The 24,530-nt window shown below is 39.1% G+C and overlaps 1 protein-coding gene across 1 annotated transcript in view; it reads right to left on the bottom strand.

Moving 5' to 3' along the window:
• LOC309855305 (uncharacterized protein) overlaps window positions 1–24,530 on the bottom strand; it is a gene marked incomplete at its 5' end in the record, with an annotated part of 601,888 nt that overhangs the window by 80,850 nt on the left and 496,508 nt on the right. The gene's annotated exons all lie outside the window — the stretch shown is intronic.

The raw sequence follows: 24,530 nt of genomic DNA on the forward strand, positions 1-24,530 counted from the left end.
AATGATAGGAAAAATAAGGGGGAACAGTAGCCCATTCAGGGAAGGAAAGGCAGGAAGGAAAGGCAGTTACTACTTTTTCAGACTCAAGAAACACAGTACAACATGGTAACTGGGAAACAAGCCTAGTAAAGGAAACAGAAGTATCAGAAACCCTGCAAAAATAGATTGACGCTAGGTCAAAGTTCACAATGATTAAGCATTTTTGTGGAAAGCAGCTGTACTTTCTAATCCAATCATATGCACACATTTTGAAATGACAGATTTTCTGCATTGACATGTATGGAAACATACCACATGGTTGCATTCAGTATATTTGCATATATGTTGAGGCACATATAGAGAGGTAAGCAGGGTTATACACATAAACTTCTCAGAATAAGACTTAGCACAATTTTCAATGATTTTTATGCCAAATCCTATAATCTTGATTAACTGATATTTTGCTAAATGTAGCCTTCTTTTTTTTTTTTTTTAAGATTTTATTTGTTTATTTGACACAGAGCAAGAGAGAGCACAAGTAGGTAGAGCAACAGGGAGAGGGAGAAGCAGATTCCCCGGCAAGCAGGGATCCCGATGGTGGGACTCCATTCCAGGATCCTGGGATCATGACCTGAGCTGAAGGTGGCCACTTACCCAACTGAGCCCCTCAGGTGTCCCTAAACATAAGCTTCTTTTAATTTAATTGGCATTTGAGAACATGTACAGCATTATTATGTTTAACAATACTGTAAAATAACTTAGAGATTAAAAGAATGAATTCTGGGGGCACCTGGGTGGCTCAGGGGGTTAAAGCCTCTGCCTTCAGCTCAGGTCATGATCCCAGGATCCTGGGATCGAGCCCTGCGTCTGGCTCTCTGCTCAGCAGGGAGTCTGCCCCCCCCCCCCGCCTGCTTCTCTGCCTCCTTGTGATCTCTGTTTGTCAAATAAATAAATAAAATCTTAAAAAAAAAAAAAAGAATGAATTCTGGGGGTGCCTGGGTGGCTCCGTGGGTTAAGCCTCTGCCTTCAGCTCAGGTTATGATCTCAGTGTCCTGGGATCGAGCCCCGCATCAGACTCTCTGCTCAGTGGGGAGCCTGCTTCTCCCTCTCTCTCTCTGCCTGCTTCTCTGCCTACATGTGATCTCTGTCTGTCAAATAAATAAATAAAATCTTTAAAAAAAAAAAAAAAGAATGAATTCTGGAGTTATTATTTAAAAACCATGAAAGATAATTCTTTGTTGGATATAATTGCATTTAAACCAGAATATTTCACTTTTACCGACACTAGATAACAGAAAGTCATATTTTTCTATTAGCTATATATCCATTTATGTTCACTGATAATTTGCCTTACCTCTCAGTCTACAGGCTTTGCCAGAGCTAGATTTAAAAAAACAGAAAACATAACTTTATTTCTATATCTGGTTCCAGTCTTTAAATATGGACGAAGGGCTTACCTCAAATGGCATATTTAACATGAGATCATTTCCTAGGTTGTGTTAATTTAGGTACTATCTTATCTTAGTTGTTATAGCTCAATTAGCCTGTACACTTAAAGCCATAGGCAACAGATGTCCAAGATGCAGGTCTGCTCAGAGATTGAGGGACCAATGGGCTAATGAGATGAACTGAATAAGGAAAGATTCTATCAACCGTGAGTTTGGCACATATGAGTAGGCCACTGTAAATTTTATTAAAAAACAATTTAGCAACATCTGTGGGGAGGGGAGTTGGCAGAAGGGGGTGGGGTTATGGACATTGGGGAGGGTATGTGCTATGGTGAGTGCTGTGAAGTGTGTAAACCTGGAGTTTCACAGACCTGTCCCCCTGGGGATAAAAATATATTACATGTTTATAAAAAATAAAAAATTAATTAAAAAATAGATAAATAAAGAGGACTAAAGAGACAACTAAACTAAAAAAAAAAAAAATTTAGCTTTGATCAGACAAGAAAATATGGTTAGTTCTAAAAGAGAAATCAGGCCAAAGACAAACAAAACAACAACAACAATAAAATAGTTACAGAACTTTAAAGTATATTAAAGAAAATTCTGCCAGTTTAGGGAGAGGAGTGAAGTATGATTCCAGAATGTCTATTTCCCAACTGGCTAAGTTGGGAAGGAAATGAAAATAAAAGTTCCTTTTAGTATTTGAAGGGTTATTTTCTTCTAGCCACAAAAATATGTGGAGTCGGTATAAAAAGGTTAGAGACAAAACAACAACAATAAAATGCCACCCCCCACTTAAAAAGAAATCATATGGTTTTACTTATTTGTGGAGCATAACAAATAGCATGGAGGACATGGGGAGATAGAGAGGAGAAGGGAGTTGAGGGAAATTGGAAGGGGAGGTGAACCATGAGAGACTATGGACTCTGAAAAACAATCTGAGGGGTTTGAAGGGGACGGGGTGTGGGAGGTCGGGGTACCAGGTGGTGGGTATTATAGAGGGCACGGATTGCATGGAGCACTGGGTGTGGTGAAAAATAATGAATACTGTTATGCTGAAAATAAAAAATAAATTAAAAAAAAATAAAAAATAAAAAATTAAAAAAAAAAAAAAAAAAGCCTTTGTAATCTGCTTAAGTCTATACTATCATCTAGATTGTAACATACTAGCAACATACTAGAAAACTCCAAGCAGTTGGAGAAGGTTGGAAGCCGTCATTTGGAAACTAAGAATGGACAATGTCTGAGATGGAAGTTAAAGATGTCTCTCAAATGTTAACACGGAAAACTTACTGCTAGAAAGCACTCTACTGAAGTTTACTATAGAAGAACTAATGAATAGGTACATCCTGGACACATAAAAGGAAAAAAAAATTCAACTTATACTTCCTGAATGTTGTTACCTGTTCTTTTATCCTTGATCTATGTGTTCACATTGACAAGTTTTACAACTGCAAATCCATGGGCCAAATCAGAGTTAATACATCTCCCCAGGGTTTTATAAGCTGAAAGGCAGCACGTATTCTGGGTGGAAAACCCTAGGGCCGCCACGTGTAGATTTCTTCTAATGGTGTGATTTCAGGAGTGCCGGGAATAAGCCCTCCTGTGTGCCTCCCAGCTGCTGTGAATGTTACCATCGTGCCTTGTAAACTTCCTTTAAGTTACGTCTTTTCAGAGACTATCGTATGCTTTTATGTCATAGAACTATCAATTATAGCTTACAGCTGGATGTGCATGGTTTCATCAACTTTCTTCCATTGGCATAGTTAGCTACAAGGAGCAGAGGGTATTTGAGAATATGCGAGATGGGGAAAAGATCATTTCGTACATGGAACTACCCAGGCATTGATCTGGATCAGGAAACCGGGGTGGGGGGGATTCCTGGATAGGTGAGGAAAAATACACACACAGGCCATTTACATGGATCTTGGACATTTACCATCGATTTCCCTTAATCTCACTTCTTTGTATAATCCTCTCTCCCTTTGCTTGTGAAGAAGTTGAAATTCAGGAAGAACGTTTGTGACTTGTTCAAATTCGTGTAGCTAATAACTAAGACTCACTGGGGTCTTCTGATTCCAAATCCTTTGCTCTTTTCACCAGAGCATGAAAGGCCTGAGTACTTAGGAGGGTAACAAATTTTTGAAAAAAAGGTTAAATTCCAAAAGGTTAAATTCCAATATTTTTCATTTCCACTATTCTGTCAAGGATTGATTTTCAAACACATGTTAGAATGTTGTACAAGAGATTTCTAAGATTGGCTATATTTCTACATATGTTGGACACTCAAAGGACAAGAATGAGGTTGCATCAAATACATTTTTCATGTACTAAAAGTCAAACATATGCACTTGATAAATTAAAAAAAAAAAAGAGGATGCTATCTAAGATCACTAGTGACTTGTCCCATTGTTGCCCTCTGTGATCTATGACCACAGATGAGCAAGTAATCAGACGCAAGCATGTCTCCATCAGTCCTTATCAGCTCCTTCTGCTACCCTTAACATGAGTGGTTCAGCACAATGAGTGTGGTTCAGCACAATGAGTGTGGTTTTTCATAGATTTTCAGTTTAGGCATAGTCTTTAGAACCTAAGCCCTCATGATTCAGTTCCACAGTGTTCTATTTGGTTTTCTACAGTAGTGTCTTTGAATGTGTCCTGTAGAATATTAGTTCTGTGCAATGTCAAACAAGCCAGGGAACTCTTGAGGTGTACATATATATGTATATATGTATACATGCATGTCTAGACAGATACACACACACACACACACACACACACACACACACACAGGTTTTTGACCATAGGACTCCCCATTTCTTTTGATGTGCAAATTTGAACATGAATCTCTAACTTGGAGGGAAAGCGATCCACTGTGCATGAATTTCCCAGTGCATGTTATGGGCATTAAATTCTGAGGAACACCCTTTGGATTATACGTATATGTACACACGAATGTATGCATGGATATGTATACACATATATAATCCGCATATATGTATATAAGTATATGTGGGTATATATAATGTTTACATATGAAATATATAACATGGAGCCTTTTCATAATAAGAATACACAGTCGCTCATGTTAGAAAGGGAAAGTAGGTGATTTTGAGGTGACCAAAAGCAAAGAGGCGTGTATGTCAGTTTCCTTGGTGTCTGCTGAATGAGGACTGAGCAAGCGAACCACAGAGAGGCTTGAGGTAGAAAGGCATCTCCTGGACTCTAGACAGATGAAGTCAAAAGACACTGCGGAGGACTGCAGACAGAGCACCTGTAGCAGAAGAGCCGGTGTCCCCTGCTATCCCCACTCTCCAGCCAACCCCAGCCCAGAGGGGAGTGAGCGCCTCTCCATGGACGAATGACCTACAGAGCTCCTCACCGGCCAGACAGGAGGGCTCTGACACCAATAACTAAGAATTTCTGAAAGGATGACATTCACGGCAGAGAAAGGGGGAGCTGCGACTTCTGTCAGAACAAGACACTTTCTCTTTTGAAGCCATTCGCTTCTCCTGCATTCAGATCCTCACGAGGGCCCGACCCTTACTGCCGATACCCTCTATCTAACAGGCCCTCCTGTGGGGTGGTGTGTGGAATGACTAAGTCTATGGCCCTGACCGTTCCCAGTTGTTTTGGGAGCATTTTAACCATTCTGTCTGCAGGCCTCCTACAGATCATACCAGCTCATGTTAACTATCATAGGAATTTATGTCAGGAAACGTATGGTAACAATTTTGGCCTCTATTTTTCTTGTGAACATGGTAGTTAAGGTGAGATAGGCCCAGCACATTTCTAAGCAATTAGAGTGGATAGCACAGGATCCAGTGGGACAATTCCAGGCACCCCTATAAACTATGTCATTGGTCCCCATCCTAACCACTTTAAAGATGTTGCTCTTTCACTGTGGAAGAAAGGATGATAACCATGGGCTCGAGGGAGAAGTGGTGCGGAGGCAGGGAATGGACCAAAAATACACGTCAAAGACCAGCAATGCGATGGCCTCTTCCACAGAAATCCATCCATATTCATGCAGTGGAAATAATGGCATAACTGTAAGATTGTAAGATTCACAAGGGCACAATCCAAAAACACATAATCATTTTTTGTTTAATGTGACTGTATCTCTTTCTCTAACTGCATCACAGTCTAAAAGGAAAGTTTGCTACTATGTCTGCAGCCGTATTCAAAAACGGGAATTTAATTAAGTTTCATGCTTATTGGGACAAAGGGACTAATTTAATCACAAAATGCCAGGAAATGACTAACTTTTGTAAGGAAAGGTGGAGGACTGTGTATCTGGATGAAAAATGAGATAATACCACCTGTTCTCACACACACGTACATATGTGTACAACCCACTGCAGCCCCTACACACAATGGTTAGCCTTTCATTGAGCTTCATCCTTCCCCCTCAGCTTGACGAGAGACAAACTTGGGGTCTGCCACTGATGAGAGATCGTTGGTGACAGTTTTTAACGTAGCTCTTGATTATCTAAAATCAGAGGAATGCTCCATAGGCTGCCAGGAAATTGTCTCTGGATTTCAGGATGCTTCTTTGTTGGGGACGTGCTCTCCCTACAATGCCAAGGCCAGTTCTGTGTGGGGGCTGGCCAGGTGGGAGGACACTTCTCTGTACCCCTTGATTTGAGGGCTACGGACACAGCCATTCACTAAAAATATATTTATCATAAGCCTGTCTCAATGACCAGGAGACAAACAAAACTCCGTCAGGGTCACCCATTAATAATTATGACACAGGGAATCCTAGATGAGAGGAAGAAAGACTTTGAAAGATCGCCTGGTCAAGCCCATTCACTGTACAAATAAGAAAATGACACCCAGAGGTTAGGTGATTATTCCACATTTTTTTCTAGTTAGTCTATGATTACCTTGTGTCAGCAAGGAAAGAGCTAAGATCTTGCATGCAGGTGTTCCTGAAGGACATTATTAAAGCAAGAGGCTTCATGAAGGCATGAAGATCCTGTAACAGAGTTGAAACGGTGGCTCCAAAGAAGACTATCGCTCTTTTCCTGTCCATTATACAACCACCTAAAGTGAGCATACCTGTGTGTGTGTATAAAATTTAGCATACTGAACCTAATATTAATAACTCTACATCCTCGTAATGTTTTCTAATGACTTCATTAGTAATCAATGGCATGGACATACCATGATTTATTTTTTAATTTTTTTAAATTAAAAAAATATTTTTAAGATTTTATTTATTTATTTTACAGACAGAGATCACAAGCAGGCAGAGAGGCAGGCAGAAAGAGAGGGGGAAGCAGGCTCCCTGCTGAGCAGGGAGCCCGATGTGGGGCTCGATCCCAGGACCCTATGATCATGACCTGAGTTGAAGGCAGAGGCTTTAACCCACTGAGCCACCCAGGTGCCCCGATACCATGATTTATTTACCCAATATTATTATTTAACACTTATGTTGTATCTTTTTTTTTTTTTACCTCTATACAGAACACTGATATTTTTCAATTTTCCAAGAAGTAATAACTTTACACACTCCTAAGAATGTGGTTGTGTAGGTGATATCTCTTAAGTCAAAATTAACTATGATTTTAAAGATTTGATGCGATTATAATGATATTCCTTTCTGAAAAATACATTATGTATCTGCAACCAGCTGCACTCCCAGGATCTCAGAGATCTCTCTACTTGCATGCACTGTCATCCCCCCACCAGAGGATGGCGAGCTCAAGGCTCCCACCATCTCTCTGTCCTGCTTGCAATGACTGTTTCTTTTTGAGCTTCTTGTTCTGAAAACCCTGGGGGGGTGCTTAGAAGGGGTCCTTAGAAGCAGAGAGAAATCAGAGAAAGAGGAGAACAAAAGGACTGCAGAATAAAAGAGAAGAAATGACCAAGGAAATAACTTCATTTTACCAGTTCTGGGCTCTAAGGGACCCCAATTACCGGAGAGAAAAGAAAGCTACAGTGGCGCAAAATATATTACAGAAGACCGGTCAATCAGAACAGTTGCAAAAACACCTGCCATGACTACCAGAGAGACACAATTTGTACTGGGAGAGGAAGTCAGAGGGAGAGCCGCCATGAGCATCAAGACTGGTCAGGTATTTCCCAAAGTCTCTGTCGATTTTAGCCCCTCCCCTTGGAAGGGTAAGCCCTCTTTCCAGCTCAGCTAAGCCATGGCTCCAAGGTAACATTTCAACAGCTTACACTGTGCCTTGAGGTACAAGCAAAGGCAAATTTATCAATTTCTCCAGCCATGCGGTTCTCAGGAAGTGTTTGCCTTTTTAATTGCTCAGCTAGGCTTCACTGGACGTAATTGAACAGCTACCTGATTAGGGGGCACAGGCTGGGAACGGCGGGAGCCAGCTGCCAGCAGTCTCTGGCACTTGGAGTGGGCTCCCTCTGCCTGGTTTCCCTGATGGGGTGAGTGGAACTAAACCAAGCACTAATGCTCCCTGGGCTGGGGAGGAGGACAGGAAGTCCCTTTGACCTACTGGCCAGCCCGCAGCAGGGAAAGAGCCTGCCAAGAGTCTCTCTTTCCTGACCAGATGTTATCTGAAAGCCTCATTTCAAGGGATTTCATTAAATGTGAGAATCACACCTTCTTCTCGTCACCTGTAAAGAGCTGCAGCCTCCCTGAGGGGGGGAAGGCAGCTCAGCTGGCTCAGTGCCTCTTCCCTGACTCCCCGCTGACATCTCTGAATAGGGGTGATGCCATGAAAGGGAATCTTATTTCTACTGGGAGAGGCCTCAGGACAGGAGCATTCACGGGGAAAGCAAGAACGTTTTCCTGGAGCATTCATCTTCCCCATCTCCACACTTACACTTCCAGCAACTGAAGTTCCTGGGCTTCTGCAATATAATCATCTTGCAGTGCAAACAGCTGCTCGGGCTTGATGTTGCAGACAGGTTTCTAATCATCACAGGCAGAAACTTCCTAGCTCACTCACAAATTTTCCTTCATACCTCTCACACTTGCTAAAGCAAATCTCTCATAGTTGCCCCTGAGTTCTCCCAATCTTTCTATGATGAAGTGATACCATTTTAGAGTTGGGCAGGGGTGAAGTGTGCAGAATAGCCTTACTTTCATGGAGTTTATTTATTTACGATAGCAATAATAGAAGGTGTCATTTAAGATGCAAAGAATACGGCCGAGTGTGCATATGTTGAATTTTATTAAGCGGATTATTTCATTCAGCCTCTTTTCAGCAACTCTTTGTGGTAGTGGAAGCTGGTGGCTACAAAGGGTAAGCATTCCAATGATAATGTCAGGCTAAGGTTGATGCTAGCCTTGCTTTTCTGTGAGTGGGATATATTTTGGCACTTAAAGATAGCAGAGCGTCTTGTTTCTGCAAATGGTCCATGGAACATTGCCCCTAGAGCACCCAAACAGGAAGCATTTGCCCATTGCTTCTCTTGGGAAGCCTTCTTCCTCTAATGTCTTGAGAAATTAAATTGGAAAAGAGAAATTTGTCCTCCAAAGACTAGAACTATCTGTTCTGCTGGGATTGCCCTTGCTTTATTACTGTACTTAGGAATAGCTACATCATTTGCAGGACCCAGTGCAAAGCAAAAAAAAAAAAAAAGTCCCCTTGTTCAAAATGATTAAGAATTTCAAAAACAGGGGCACCTGGATGGCTCAGTGGGTTAAGCCTCTGCCTTCAGTTCACGTCATGATTTCAGGGTCCTGGGATCAAGCCCTGCATCGGGCTCTCTGCTCAGCAGGGAGCCTGCTTCCCCCTCTCTCTGCTTGCTGCTCTGCCTACTTGTGATCCCAATATCTCTGTCAAATAAATAAGTAAATCTTAAAAAAAAAGAGAGAGAATTTCAAAAACAGTGACAGCAGAGTATAAACCAAGCACAGGGTCCTTCTAAGCAAGGGCTTTATGTAACTGACAGTTATCACACCCATGAACCTGCGTCTGACAATAGATCCTTTTCTATTCTGTCCGGTCCCCTCAAATGTATCATTCTTGCTGAATTGAAATGCACAGTTTATTCCCCCGATAATAGGAAGGACTTTTAGAGAACAGATTACATAGAACTCACATAAATTGAAAGTATAATTTCGTGTTACTACATTAATCCGGCATAAACTGGATTCACGGGATAGGCCCTCTTGGCTTTCACTCTTTTTGGTTAGCAGGGACCACCTCTAACCATAAGTTTTGGAGCTACTGGTTTCATTTGCTAGTCTGCCCTACTTAAGTCTCTAAACTGAAATGAGTTCTGTATTTTCACACTCTAAAAAAACTATGTCTTTTCTTCTCTGACACCGGGTTCACCTCCTCTCAATTTTAATTTGGTTCTTTTAATTTTAATTACCCTTTCCCTTTTTCAGTTTTCTTTAGCCTTTTATCTAAGGCAGCATTTCTGAACCCTTTTTTTTCAATCTCTCCCACAAGGGAGTGTTCTTAGATCATTTTTTTCCTTAATTGTTCCCTCCATGAAATTTTAGTAGTAGATATAAATCTATAGATATAGATATAGATATACATATTATACACTAAATATTTTAGTAGTAGATATATATATATAAAGAGTGTATATATATATATATCTATACACACACACACATATTATATACTAAATATATTAGGAGACAATAGTATGCATTATATACTTTATAAAGTTCCATATATGTGCATACATTTTTTTCGCCACACAATAATTCATTTTTGTTCCTTTGGGGGTGATACCGCCTCTCTTGAGACCATCTGATCTCAAGGAAGATGTTTTGGCATGCTGTTCTCCTCTATCCCGATATAGCCGCTCTCTCAAAAGAATAACAAGGAAGTCCAAAACACTAGCTTTTACATCCTCAAACCTCTTGTCTGAGCTCAGAGTTCCACATCGCCAAATGGGAAATTAGTCTATAAACATCTGTGTACAAGTGTATGCTGTGAATCTATTTTATATACAACTTCATTTTCTCGACTTATGAGGTCAGTTCTATTCACAGCTATTCAAAGATCTATACAAAGGGAGTGATTTTAGGGACGGATATTAACACAGAGGTGAAGTGGTTCAGGACACACTGTCCCAGAATATGGTACTTGGGCAGAGTGAATATTTGAAGCTGAAGGAGTTCATCTCCCCTCACCCTTTTCCCCTGAAACAGTCATAAACCCTTATGTACGAGGTGTTCTTCCTATCTTCAGAGGAGACAAGCACCCTTACCTTGGAAGACAAAGGGACATGGAGAAGATTCTGCATATACAATCCTTACAGTTTCCCCCAGGTTAGGACACTTAGGTTATACTCTGACCTATCATATTTCTCAAGGATGGTCCCCTCTTCATCAAACCCTGCATAAAAATTCAGGCCTAACCCTTTCTTCAAGTCTTCATTTTCTTACAAAGGCTCCTTTGTCATGTAAAACGTATGCTAAATACATTTGTATGCTTTTCTCCTGTTTATCTATCTCTGTCAGTTTAATTTTCAGACATGAACCCAAGAGATTGAGAAAAACATTTTTTCCTTTCCTACAATAACAAAACTATTCCCAGCAATCATGAAGGAGCAATGATATTTCTTGGCAAACTCTAGAAAGGTGAGCTTCCTTCTAACTTGTTGATTTCAAGACTAATTGATTGACCCTCTGTGGACTTAAAGGGGCACATCATAAAGCCAGCTTCCAACACAGAATGTCTTTTTTTTTTTTTTCAGCAAATGTGGCAAAAAATACTGCTAGAGCAGCTCATTCATGGATCATGGGAAGGTTGTCACTGGGCTGGAGAAATTATGAGACGCTACTTGAGGGAAAGAAAAGGAGCACAGATAAAGGAATCCAACATTTCTGGTCTGATCTCAGGCAGGGAAACAAATGGTCTAAAGGAGTTGTGAAACACTAATGTAAAGAACCACTTTTCCTAAAGAGAAGATAAAACTTCCCTGGATCTTTTTCAGTGATATTATTCCATTGTTTGATAAATGATCTCTTCTTTTGCATGAAGACATGGCAAGAAGATTAAACTAACCATAAAATATTTACTTCCATAGAGCAACTAGCTAACCATGGAATGAAATTTAACTCAGCTTGAAATGGATAGTCTAATATAAAGCAATTTACTCTCTTGGAATCATATTGCTTGGACCACCTTGAAATTATACTGCTAAAGCAGGACAGCTAAAAAATAAAGATCAGTGAAATCATCAAACCCCCTTTTTATCTTGCTACATCAGTGTCTTTTATGTCTGAACCTAACATAACAGCTCCTAGAATAAAGAGACATGCAGGTTTTCTTTTTCTGTCTAGGGAGGAACTGTGTAGTAAGCAATGAAACCACCAAATGGGAAAGGGTACGCGAAAAACCGAAAACAGAATCCGTCAAGAACATATGCTGCCCGAATGGAAAACCAGGAGGCAGTAATAATCCCCAGTGTAGAACCCCATGATTTTCATTGCTTATTCTTGCTTTTATGTCTTCACTCAGCAAACGGTCATTGAGCACCTATTCTATCCAAATGATTATGCTAGATGTTCTGTGAGATTGGATTTAAACTACAGCAGATTTTTCCTTCTAATCCTGGCTTCTGAAATATTTAAAAATATTTGCAAGGTTTTAGCTCTGTTGCAGTTAAAGACTTCCTCCGATTCCCCACCTCTTACCCTCCACAAACACCTCGGAGGCTCTTTGATAATTGGCTGCAAATGGGTGCGAATACGGTGTGTCCAGGAATATCTATAATGACCAACCTTCATGGGCCTATAAAATAGTGGTTTGGTATTCTTTCTCCTAGTTATATTAATCTAGGTTTGGAGTGAGAAAGAAAGCAGAGAAGATGAAGCTGGACCTTTAAACGGAGAAACGTGTCTTTCTCATAGAAACTCAAGCCTTCCAGCTCATATTGTTTTGTGGGTATACCATTGATGGTCTGTTTTACCACCTGGGGTCCAAGAAAGGTCACTTTTATGTTTTTCAATTAATTACTTAAGCCACCTCTTGTTATTAATAGGAGGATAGCCAATGCCTGCTTCTTAATGACTGCTACTATTGCCAAATCATACAAGAATCTCACTGGGTTTCCTCCTAATTTGGTCAGTTAGCCAGAGAGTGGGAGCAGTGAGTTTTAAGGCCTCCCTGGACCATGCTAATTAAAGAAGCTTTTTTGAGGGGTGACATCATCTTATCGCCCCACAATGTACCATCTGCTTCATGGTTTGGCACGCTATGACTTGTTGGCCAAATCCAACCAGGGGCCTCTTTTTATAGGACTCCTGAGCAAAGAATATTTTCTTTTTTCATTTAAAAGATAAGGTTGTAAACAAAAGTAAAAACAAAGGTAATGAAAAATATGCCACAGAATACTTAGGTGGTACTCAAAGTTTAAAATATTTGCTATTTTATCCTTTAGAGAAAAATATGTTAACCGCTGGCCTATATTAACATGACCTTATTATTTAGTGACCTTATTGTCACCATTAGCCTAACTTTACTATTCCAGTAGACTTTTGCCCAGGAAAAGAAGCTACAAATAACTTTATTATTTATTACAAGAGGTTCCAGAAAGACCTATCATCTTGTTAATAAAAAGCATTGAAAAGAAGTTTCCATCTCAAGACTCTTAACCTCCTTGCCTCAAAATCTTCCTCTGGCTCTGTCCACAAATCCTAAACTATTATATTACGATCCTCATCCAATACTAATTAATACTCCCCACCTCTGACTTAAATGAGAACTTAAAATTAGATCAGAATTCTTCCTTCCTCCCCTAAGATGTTTTCAGATTTGCTGAGGTAGGGTAGTTCTTAATGTGATGAACTGTTAACTCAACTTTGTCTTGCCAATATATTTTTCAGGGGATACTTGGGGAATATTGAAGAAAAAAATTATTCTGGCAGTTGTTAAAATGATAAGGAAGATTTTATCCAGGGCTACTGCAATAGGAATGAAGACTATCATAATAGGGAAGAGAGATCAGGCTACCCTCTGAATACAGCAAAGAGGACTGGGGATTTATAGCCAATGAGAGGGGGGCCTGGGTGGCTCAGTGGGTTAAGCCGCTGCCTTCGGCTCAGGTCATGATCTCAGGGTCCTGGGATCGAGTCCCACATCGGGCTCTCTGCTCAGCAGGGAGCCTGCTTCCTCCTCTCTCTCTCTCTCTGCCTGCCTCTCTGCCTACTTGTGATCTCTCTCTGTCAAATAAATAAATAAATAAATAAATCTTTATTTATAAATAAATAAATAAATAAATAAATGCATAGCCAATGAGCAGAGTGAGGGTGTCAGTGGATGGAGAATGGCCAAGAGAAAACATCAAGGTTGTGGGGGTGCACATTCTTGCTAAACCAATAGGATTCTTGCTGAAGGCCAGCCTGGGTGATCAGATATCCACAAGGGGTGAAAGATTTGATCGGATACCAAAAGCGATCCAGTATTAAGAAACTGACTTCGCAGAATTCTTGCTAAGACTAGGAGATGCAGGTCCCACAAGGATGGGAGCCAAGGTTGAGGCATGGTTGAGTTGGAGGAGATGAACTAAGGTTTAGTGGAGGAGAGCCTTTGTGAGGAACCGGCATTCTGTGGCCATGCTCTACACAACTATTCTGCTTTATTTTTCTCATCGTGGGTATCCCAACTTAAACTATCTCGTTTCTTTAGTTATTTACTTTATGCCACAGGTACTAGATTTTAAGCTCTCTAAAAGCAGAAATCATGTCTGCCTTGTTTGCTGCTCTATCCCCAGTACCTAGATGAGCTCTCATTACACTCTAGACACTCAACAGATATTTATTAAATGAATATTTGAATTGCCTTGAACAAGGCCCTAAGACATCACTAGTGAAAATAAGTATCACCCAGTTCTAAGCATTCTTGCCCATCTCTGTACTGCTTTCCATGGGTCCAGATCCCTGCTCCTCTGCATTGGAGCTGCACACCCGAGTTTGCTAAGGGGCAACCGTTTTTACCACCTAATCACAGTCTCAGGTATTGCTTTTGTAAGGGAGGGAAAAACAAATTCCTTCTGATCTTCTAAGTTCTTGGCTGGGGCCTCTCTAACCAGAGATAGATTAACAAGAAAAAGCACGTACACCTCACCTTGAGTACATTTCAGTTCCGTGAAAAGCCTGGGTTATCAGGCCACTTTCCTAATTTTATTGGCTAAGTTATCCTTTGGCATCCTTGTCTTTTCCTGCCCCCCCCCCTCCCATCTCAATAACCATCTTATCAGATAGAAGAAGTCTTCTTAGGGTATTGAATCTCAAAAGGGAAGAGGTCAGGGTCTTTACCTTTTCCCTCCAGAAAGGTCTTTAGCAAGTTTATCCAGCGACCAGTTTTGCATATCAAAGTAGACTTAAAAAAAAGAAAAAGAAAAAAGAAAAAGAAGGCTACCAGGTCAAGAAAGGGTCTTCTTGCTCATCCCCCAGGACAGGCATTGCTAAATTTACATTTCTGTAACTAAAGGCGCTCACTCAAGGAACAAAGACTTGCTCTAAGGTGAATTTCTGTGTCCCTCTAAACAAAGATGGTGGACTCTGTGATATATGACCCTCCTAGACCCCCTTCAGGAATGAAGAATTTATCACCACAGCTGCCGGGATTACTACAGGCCACAGTCTTCAGAAGTCAGCTCCCTTTGGGGCTTGCCACTGCTGGAAGAAATCCAGACTTACACCCCTTCCTCCAGGGACTGTCCACACCGAGCCAGGAGGGGAATGGACTGGCCTCACACCAGCTTGGTTACCACGGCAGCTTCAGAATTCTCTGTAGAGTTGGCTGCCACTTCCATCAAGATAACATTGCAGTTCCAGGTGCCTGGGTGGCTCTGCCTTCAGCTCAGGTCGTGATCTCAGGGTCCTGGGATGGAGCCCCACATTGGGCTCTCTGCTCAGTGGGGAGCCTGCTTCCTCCTATCTCTCTCTGCCTACCTCTCTGCCTGCTTGTGATCTCTGTCAAATAAATAAATAAAATCTTTAAAAATAAAATAAAAGAAAAGATAACATTGCAGTTCAGTTATTCCCTTTGATCAATCACATTTCCTACCTTTTCCTTCTGTGGTGGTCATTCCTAAAAGTCCTCCCAAATGAACATCTTGCATGGGAACACAACATGAAACAGCCTAGTAATCGCCACTGTCTGGTCTGTTGAAAAACCCACCCCATTATAATTGGATTTACTTACAGTTTAATTTACTTACAGTTTATTCATAATTGAGAATAAAGATACTCAAGTTTCAATATCCGGGCTAAGCAATGTCTCAGGTTTAGTTGGAAAAGAATAAAATTAAAAAGAGAGGTGAAAAGATGGAAGTGAGAGATAGTTCAAATGACTGGAGAGTATATTAAATTAAGATTGAAAAATGTATCAGAGGAAGAAGCAGATAGCTTGCTCCAGATTTTGTCAGAAGAGCTGACTGGTGATCCAAACAGTAATTCACATTTACATTTTGTTTTACAATGTCTAAAGAATTTACATATACATTGACTTATTTTGACATCTCAGTAGGTCTAGGGAGGATGAGGTTAAAAAAAAAAAAGAAAAGAAAAAGAAAAAAGATTTGTAAGAACCTTGGAAATCCTGGAATATATCCTCTCTCTTGAATGTAAGAATGTGCATTAGACCCTCAGTTTTTAGAATGTGCATTAGACTCTCCTCATGATTAAGAGGGGGAGGAGGGTGGAGGGAGGGGGTAACTGGGTGAGGGACATTAAGGAGGCCATGTGATGTAATGAGCCCTGGGTATTATATAAGACAGATGAATCAATAAAATAAAATAAAATAAAATAAAATAAAATAAAATCGACTCTTCCCTGAAAATTATCTTGATCACCATAGAGAGTAAAGCTCTGTTCTATCTTTGAGCTCAAACACTACCTATTGCTTATTACTAGAGGGCTGAATATGGTGCTTCATTCACTCAAGTTTGTCAGGACAAATCATGTGTTGGACAATCTTGTGCCTTGCTAGATTGCAAAATTCTGAAGGGAATCATGTCAAATCCTCTTTCAGAGTGCCCAATTTATGTTAAATGGAAGTGTCAAATCACTATACTGTATTCCTGAAACTAATATTACACTGGATATTAATTAACTGGAATTTAAAGAAAAACTTGAAAAAAAAAGAATGTGCATTACATCTCTCATTTGTAGGGGTTCTGTGGGAATACAGCAAAAATATTATTTGTAAAATATTTAATGTAGCACTTAAACATAGGTACCTGGCGGATGTTGGTGGTCAACGCCACCATCATCATCTCGCCTGCCCCTTTGTAACATCCTTTCTGAAGAGAAGGCACACCTGCATAGTTCACTATTGATTTTCGTATCTTACCAATACTGGAACTATGACTCCAGGAAGGTTAAAAACTCTACTCAAGATACATGGGATAGTAAGTGTTGTAGACAAGACTAAAACTCAAGGCTCCCAAGTCCCTGTCCACACCCTGTTCCAAGAACTTTCAAATGTCTTGGAACGATGCATTCAACCTCGGAAAAGCTGGCTCCTTCCAGTTGGTAGATACTAAAACTGAGAAATTGTGAGACGTGGTATGATCTCAGTGAGAATGGAAGACAAAATCTGTAAGAAATATCATTCCCTCGATACTCAATCCAATCTCTTCTAAAGCAAAGTGAAAATAAATACCAGGCTTTACACATTCAATGGGCGGTGAAGCTCCAGGATAGTTAGGTTTGTAATAGAAACATAAATAAGGTTCTTAAAGTGAATTGCTACCCATTATTGACTCAGAACCCCAATCCCCCCCTGACCACACCCCCTGTGCAAACCTTCTCCCCCTCCCCCACTTCTCCCTCTTCCCTCCATTTTCATAAAAGAAAATAATGTATTGTTTCCTTAATGCCTGAAAGATGATGTTCACTTGGTTCCCTTATCTATTATCTATTTATATTTTGGTTTTTAAAATGGAGGTTAATTGAGGAGATTTACACAGGCTTGTGAGGAGTTTACGGGATTGGCAAGCTATTAGCTTCGGAGATCCTTTACTCCTGACCCAGAATCACGGTTTCGATACCACGATATCTGGAGTGAAGTAGTGTCCACAAAAAGTCTCTCTTCGAAGACTTAAAGTAACTATTTCCTATTTCAATACCGTTTAAAAAAGTCACACTTGCCGTTTGGCATATCCTTGGCTGTTTGATCAGTCCTTTCATTTCCTAAATTTTCATTTTAATAGATAAAAACTTCCAAGTTTCCACATCTAAAGAGAGGCAACAGAAGGGCAAAGTTGAAAAGCTACTGAGCATTTCTGTCATTTCCTATCTGTTAAGAAACAAAAGCAACAATGACAGATCTCTGGCCTTCTCTGGTCTCTGAATGAGAACAGTGGTCAAGGCTGAGATGCTGCTGGACTTTCTGGGGTCCCACTGGACGCCTGCCAAGAATGCCAGCCTGAGTAAAACTGTGGCATATCTGGAACCCACATTTCTCTTCTTATTTTGTAGGAATGGACATCACAGTAAGCAGGGTTGGAGGGACAAATATATAAAGCCCTTACCCAGGTGTAAGGTTCTAAGGGAGAATTACCAAATGTTTGATCCTAAAATGTGGAAGACACTTCAAAAGCAATACGCTCCTTTTTTTTTTTCTCCTTACTGAGCGCTTCTGGAAAGCGTACTGCCAACATAGAGGGAAGTTTTACTTATTCTTGGTGAAATAAATGGTTTGTTCATGGTCCCTCCATGTGAATAGTGACAATTAGGAGTTGAAACCAGAGGGGACATTACGAGGGGGATCTATGTGATGACCAGCAGCATTGCTGAATCATCTATTTTTTTCTTGAAGTCCCCAATTTCTCTTGCATGTTCATATCTCTTCCTCCTCATGACCCCCAATTCAGAGATCCTGAGATTATCTCACAAATAGGTCTTGATTTTTAAAGATTCTCACAAAAAAAAAAAAAACAATGACAACAGCAAAGTTCAAATAGGTATGATCAAATTTTATAGAAAAATTAAATATTTATTTCCTGAGGCCAAATAACTTTATGTAGTATTTGGGCCAAGAATCAATTTTAGAGACAAATTCTAAGAACCTCCAAGGCAAGCTTCTAAAATGGAAATGTTGAAAATGTCCCTATAAAGAAATTACCACAGGAGAAAGGAGCCAGTCAGTAAAAGCACTATTTCCTTCTCTAAGATCTTTGCTCAAAACTGGAATCACTTCTTTGCCAACACTAAAAGGGGCAGTTTTTGAACTTCTGGTTGAAAAGAGAGCCTACGGTTGAATAAAAAATCTGTCAAGAGCAAGGACAGGGGAGCATAGTGATTTCATTTTATTATTTTTTAATTTTTTGTTTGTGGCCATTTAAAAAAAAAACTTCAAATAAATTGAAATATATGAAGAAATTGAAAGGTTGTAGGGTGAACATTCAGGAACTCTCTATCTAGATTTTACAGTTAACCTTTTATTCCACTTACTTTATCTAATGCTACTCACCAGCCCATCCCTTTAACTGTCCATCAGTCCATTTTAATTCGGTGAAGGATTTCATACGGAATAATAGAATTGAGTGCTTTATACCCCATGCATGCTGGTGTTTGTTTCATTAATGGTTTGCTTGATTTTGTTTACAATTCTGCTTCTAAGAAATCTCTGTAAAAACCTAGTTATTGTGGGGTAGATCCACAAAACTGGCCTCTGTGCCCAACTATTACAATGGTTCAATTATTATATTATGTTTTAATATTTGTATAATAATAGTTTCAAATTATATTAATCATCTCACAAAAGCTGACAATCATACCACACATACTAGAAAACCATGAACTCTTTTCAAGTAGCCTAGAATGGAATTAAATGAATAACTGAAGCTTTATCTTCCTTTCCCAATCCCTAGTCCCATTCTTGAGGGATAAATTATTTCTGCTGTTTTTGTTTTCGCTTCTACCCTTGAGGAGCACCAGAAGTCTAAATGAAATGTTAGAACTCCATTTCTGGATGCACCAGCTTTCGGCCACAGAACTCTGCTACTGTAGGTGAGAATTTCTACCTGTCATTTTCCTTCCTCTGCCCAATTTTAAAAACTATTTTAATGTTAGTTTTCAATTTTACTTATATGTGCGACTATAAATAAAATTCCTAAACTCCTGTTTCTTGTTCTATCCACTTCAGCAAGGGTTTCCTAGCCTCTCTGTATATATCCTAGGAGAAGAAAACACAACCATTCTACAATAGTGACTAACAATGATTATACAGATTTAGGCATTTGGCAGACATTTTCTCAAAAAGAAGCAAAGTGAATCTGTCACCTGAAGGAAAAACTATTGGTCACTAAAGGAAAAAATTTAAGTTTTGAGTTACAGTTAGAATTTTGGAAAAGGGGTGCCTGGGTGGCTCAGGGGGTTAAGCTGCTGCCTTCGGCTCAGGTCATGATCTCAGAGAGTACTGGCATCGAGTCCCTCATCAGGCTCTCTGCTCAGCAGGGAGCCTGCCCCCCCTCCCCCGCCTGCCTCTCTGTCTACTTGTGATCTCTTTCTGTCAAATAAATAAATAAAATCTTAAAAAAGAAAGATGAATTTTGGAAAAGTTGTATCTACCACCAGAGCTTAATGACTCTAGATACTAAAAGAATTTTCTCATCAGATCAGTAGTCATATTTACAAGTGGGAGTGTAATTAGGGTATAATTGTTCACAAGTAAAAAAAAAAATCTATTCACATTGCAAGATAAAGCAATAGATTTTCACGTGATGTTGAATGAAAAGTTCACTGGTATGCTTTTAGATTCTACACTGTGACTAAACTTTAAACAATGACGGATTTTGAGTTTTGGTATAGTATCAAAGATGACGATAGTGATCTAAAGGGGTTATTAAATTACCCCTCCCTTCTTCAATTACATGTCTGTGTGAGGGCAGCTTTCTTCATATATAGCAACCAAGAAGCCAGGTCCTAACAGATTAAATACAAAAGCATTAATGCACAAGCAACTGGAGAACCCAGTTGTTGTCTATGAAGCCAAATATAAGAGATTTACAAAAATGTCAAACAACGTCATTTTTCATTAAATTTTTGTTTTGAAAATAATAATTTTTTTACAATGTTACTCTTAATTGAATGGATTACTGATATTTTAAAAAATATTTAAATTTTCTCATCAGGCTTAGTTTCTAATTCAATATCAATATAACTTAATGAAAGCTCTTTGCAATCCTTCGTAATTTTCTACATTCGTCCCACAGGCTATCTTAAACAGTTCAAAATCTCCCCTCCAATGACTCTTGTTTAGCATCATTTTCGGTACCCTTGTGGTTTTATTGCTTTTTAATACTTCTTCGCTACACACACACACACACACACACTCACACACACATCTTAGCTATATAAGTACTTCTTAGCTATATATAATCTTAGGTGTTACTATTACCACCATGATCAATACTGTTATTTCAGTAGGGTTTGGGCTACAACCAGTTTAACTACCTGGCCACAAAAGTCTATCTCATTTTAAATAAATCATAATGTCTGAAATAATTACTTTTTATATCAAGTATGTAAACTGGGGTGCAATGTCTTTCCATTTTATGAACAAATTCATTGAAGTATATGAGATAAAGACATACATACATGATTTAATATGTGTTCAGAGCTTTTTTTTTAAGATTTTTTTTATTTATTTGACAGAGATCACGAGTAGACAGAGACCAGAGAGAGAGAGGGGGAAGCAGGCTCCCTGCTGAGCAGAGAGTCTGATGTGGTGCTCAATCCCAGGACCCTGGGATCATGACCTGAGCCGAAGGCAGAGGCTTTAACCCACTGAGCCACCCAGGCGCCCCAGAGCTTGTTTTCCATGTGAAAAATGGGATGATGTAGAGGAAAAAAAATTCAGGAGTCTTGTAAAGTTACTGCTTGCTGTGTGTTTTGAGCTACAGACTTTACATTTTTGCAGCTCCCCTATTTGAAAGGGATGCTATATCAAAGTTCCTGTAAGGTTCTTTTGATCTGCACTTTGCTGTGCTTTGATTTATTTAGTAATTAATAATAAAGCATTCATCATCCATTATATTAAAAACGAGGAGGTTTTAGGAGTACCGAGGGACACAAAGATTTGTCAAATATAATCATCACCCTCAAGAAACTTGTAATTTATTTGGATATGAAAAGAATACAACCAAAAATAAAAGGTAACAGTAATGGGATTTTTTTTTTCTTTCTGCCTTCCTCTTTTTTATTCTCCTGGAAGTAAACAAAGACTAACCAAATGAAGAAAGGAAAGTGTATTTACTCAGACTTTGCTAGAGCAATTGAGTCAGCCAGGTCACTAGCCTTTTAGCAAAGACGAAAAGGTAGGCGGGGATGGAACTGTTTTACAGTGGAAGGAAGGGAAGCATCCAGTGGACTGTAACTGGCTGGTGCTAAGGGGGGAGTGCGGACAAATTCACGGACAAACATTAGGGAAGCTGTCAGCTGTTAACCAAATGCTGGCCATTTGGGGTTGACTGTTATAGAAGGTGTTTGTTTACCTTGCTAGGTTGTTATTAGAGACCATGGTCTGTCTTTCCTGTAAGTTCTGACTTGTAGTAAGGTGGTTCTTGGGCTATTCATTGACAGCAAAGAGGTTGGTATCTGGTCAGTTTTGCCATAGATTGCACATCAGAAGTCTGTTTGTATAAACGGCCTGGCTCTGTCTGTATATTAATTCTCTCTTTTTCCTCTCCTTTCCTTTGTTTCCTTATTCCTTATTCTTCCTTTCCTGTTTTTTTATTTTTTTTTAATTTTTTTTTTGTTGTTGTTGTATGTTTTGTTTCGGCTTGTGAGAAGGAGAGGCAAAGAAAAAACAGCAGAGGAGAGACGAGGAAGAGCGCCATGGTGGGCTACAGTGAGTCTGGGATTTGTGTCCCTGTGCGGAGGTAAATAAAGGGTATTTTTAAAATGAGGAAGCTGAATGCTTAATACATAGTTAAATCCATGCCATATTATAAATACCACGTGGGTCCCTATCTCCCTTCCTCCCTCAAATTACAGTCTCCAGCTATCACATCCAGAAAACTGCAGTAAAAATATACCCATGAACACTCACACATGTATGTATATTGTTTTATCAAAATTGAGCAGGTAGTTAATGAGAGTGCATGAAGATAACCTGGATAGGTAGATAATCTTTAATTAACATTATCTTCCCTGTGGGATTAGCACCAAAGTTCACTGTTGACCATAAAGAAATAAAAAGACCAAAAAAAAAAAAAAAAAAAAGGACAAGACAAAATTGGATGATCAGGCCATAGTAGTAGCTCAAATGAATAACCAGTTAATGACAGCAGATGACCTGGGCCTTACCTCTCCCATTCTCATTTCTAGCAAGTTGTCCTTTTCAGAACTGCCCCTCTGAGTGATGAAAATGCTCTCTTTGACATATGTGATTTTGCCCTTTAATACAGGCCCGACCAAGCTGTTAAAGTTCACAATCTCTTGGCTGTGATTTTCCCCATTTTATGGTTCTCAACGCTGTGTAACTTCACCTTCTTCAACATGCCTTCCCTTGTTCCCATCACAAAGGATCCATTTTAGATTTATAGGAAAAGGTAACAATCATTTTTATAAAAAACAAAACAAAACACACCCCCCCAATAACAGGGAAGACTCAGAAAGTTTGATTTAGTATCCTCACAAATTCAGTTAGAGCTTTGGAAATGGAAAAAGTAAGAAAATCACTGAACCCCTTGGAGGCTTCTGAGCCAGTAGAAACAGAGACTGTTCCTTCTTACGGAACCAGGATGATCATTCTCTTTTCATTGTAGAGAGAGAAAGATGTGGTCCTCCAACATTTTTGAGTTTGAAATTTACTAGATTTTTAAGCCAAGTGCCTCCCTCTTAAAATCTGTGTTTTATTCATTTATTTGAATTTTATTTCATTTTAAAGAACACTTTTTTGGAAGAGAGTGTACCAGAGTAATGGCACTGGAGTCAGCATGGTTCTAAATCCTGGCTCTATCACATACCAGTGCTGTGATCTTTAATAAGTCATTTAATTTATCTGCACCTCTCTATCCTTCATTAATAAAATGGAATAATAATGGTGCCTTGCTCATAAGTGTGCCATAGTGTTAAATGAGAGGATCTATAAAAAGTTCTTAACCCACTATCTGTCCAGTATACCCCCCTGCCCAAGGTCTCAATGTTAATAATAATGGGTAAAAACTGGAGAGATGGGAACTACTGCTTTAAGAAATATAGTGCTTAGGAAACAAATGCTAGGAGAAAGATACTGAGCAGGTAACGTATTTCTTTCAAGTTTTCTGATATTGGTATTTTTAAACCACTTATTCCTCAATGTCTTGCTCCTGCCAAAATTTAATTTGCTTAAACAAATAGACTCTGTTTTATGATTTGGGTATTATGGATATTATACATATTTTCTGTTTCCCTCTTGGGTTTATATTTTAGAAAAAATTTTGTGGCTGTGATAGAGGCTTTAAGCTCAAGACTTGTCATGAAGAGTGAATGACTATTAGAGATGTTCTTTAATTAAAGTTCATTTTCATCTTCCTCTGGTCATGTATAATTATTTGTCCATTTTGGTTGAGGACTCCCAAATTTATTAAAATCACTATTAGGAGTGTGGATTGTCCTGTCAAGGGGCCATTCTTGGTCAATATTATTTATTCAGTTAAGCTTTTAGAAAGGCCCGGGGAACTTAAACAACAAAGTAATTAAATGTTACAATAAAAGGATTATCATGACTCCCAATACTACTGTTATCTCCAGACCACCAGGTTTTATGTTAACAACTTCATACCAGTAGAACAAGTATCTGTGCTATTCATTTCCATATTCTCATAATCAAACTGTGACACATGGTAGGTGTGGGATATTTATTGAGATGAATTAAAACAAATTATTGTAATTCCCTTTTTCAGAACATGACTATTATTGAATATCAAACCTTTGAATAAAAGGAAACTATTCTCATTAGACTAAATAATAAGGTTTCTTGCCTGATTGTGGAATATTGTGTTTTGAATTGAAAAGTAGGTGGTTTGGGAGATAGATTATTCTGAATATTAGAATATAAAAAGCCTAAGGATTAAGGTTAAAAAAAAAAAAAAAGAAGACAGACCCAAATAAAATGACCATCAAATAAAAAATTTTTTCAACTAGGAAAAATTCAAGAGATTAGAAGATAATAACTGTTTTTTGATTGAAATGTAAGAAGCATTAGA

The sequence above is a fragment of the Mustela nivalis genome, assembly GCF_964662115.1.
Source record: "Mustela nivalis genome assembly, chromosome: 20".
Lineage (NCBI taxonomy): Eukaryota > Metazoa > Chordata > Mammalia > Carnivora > Mustelidae > Mustela > Mustela nivalis.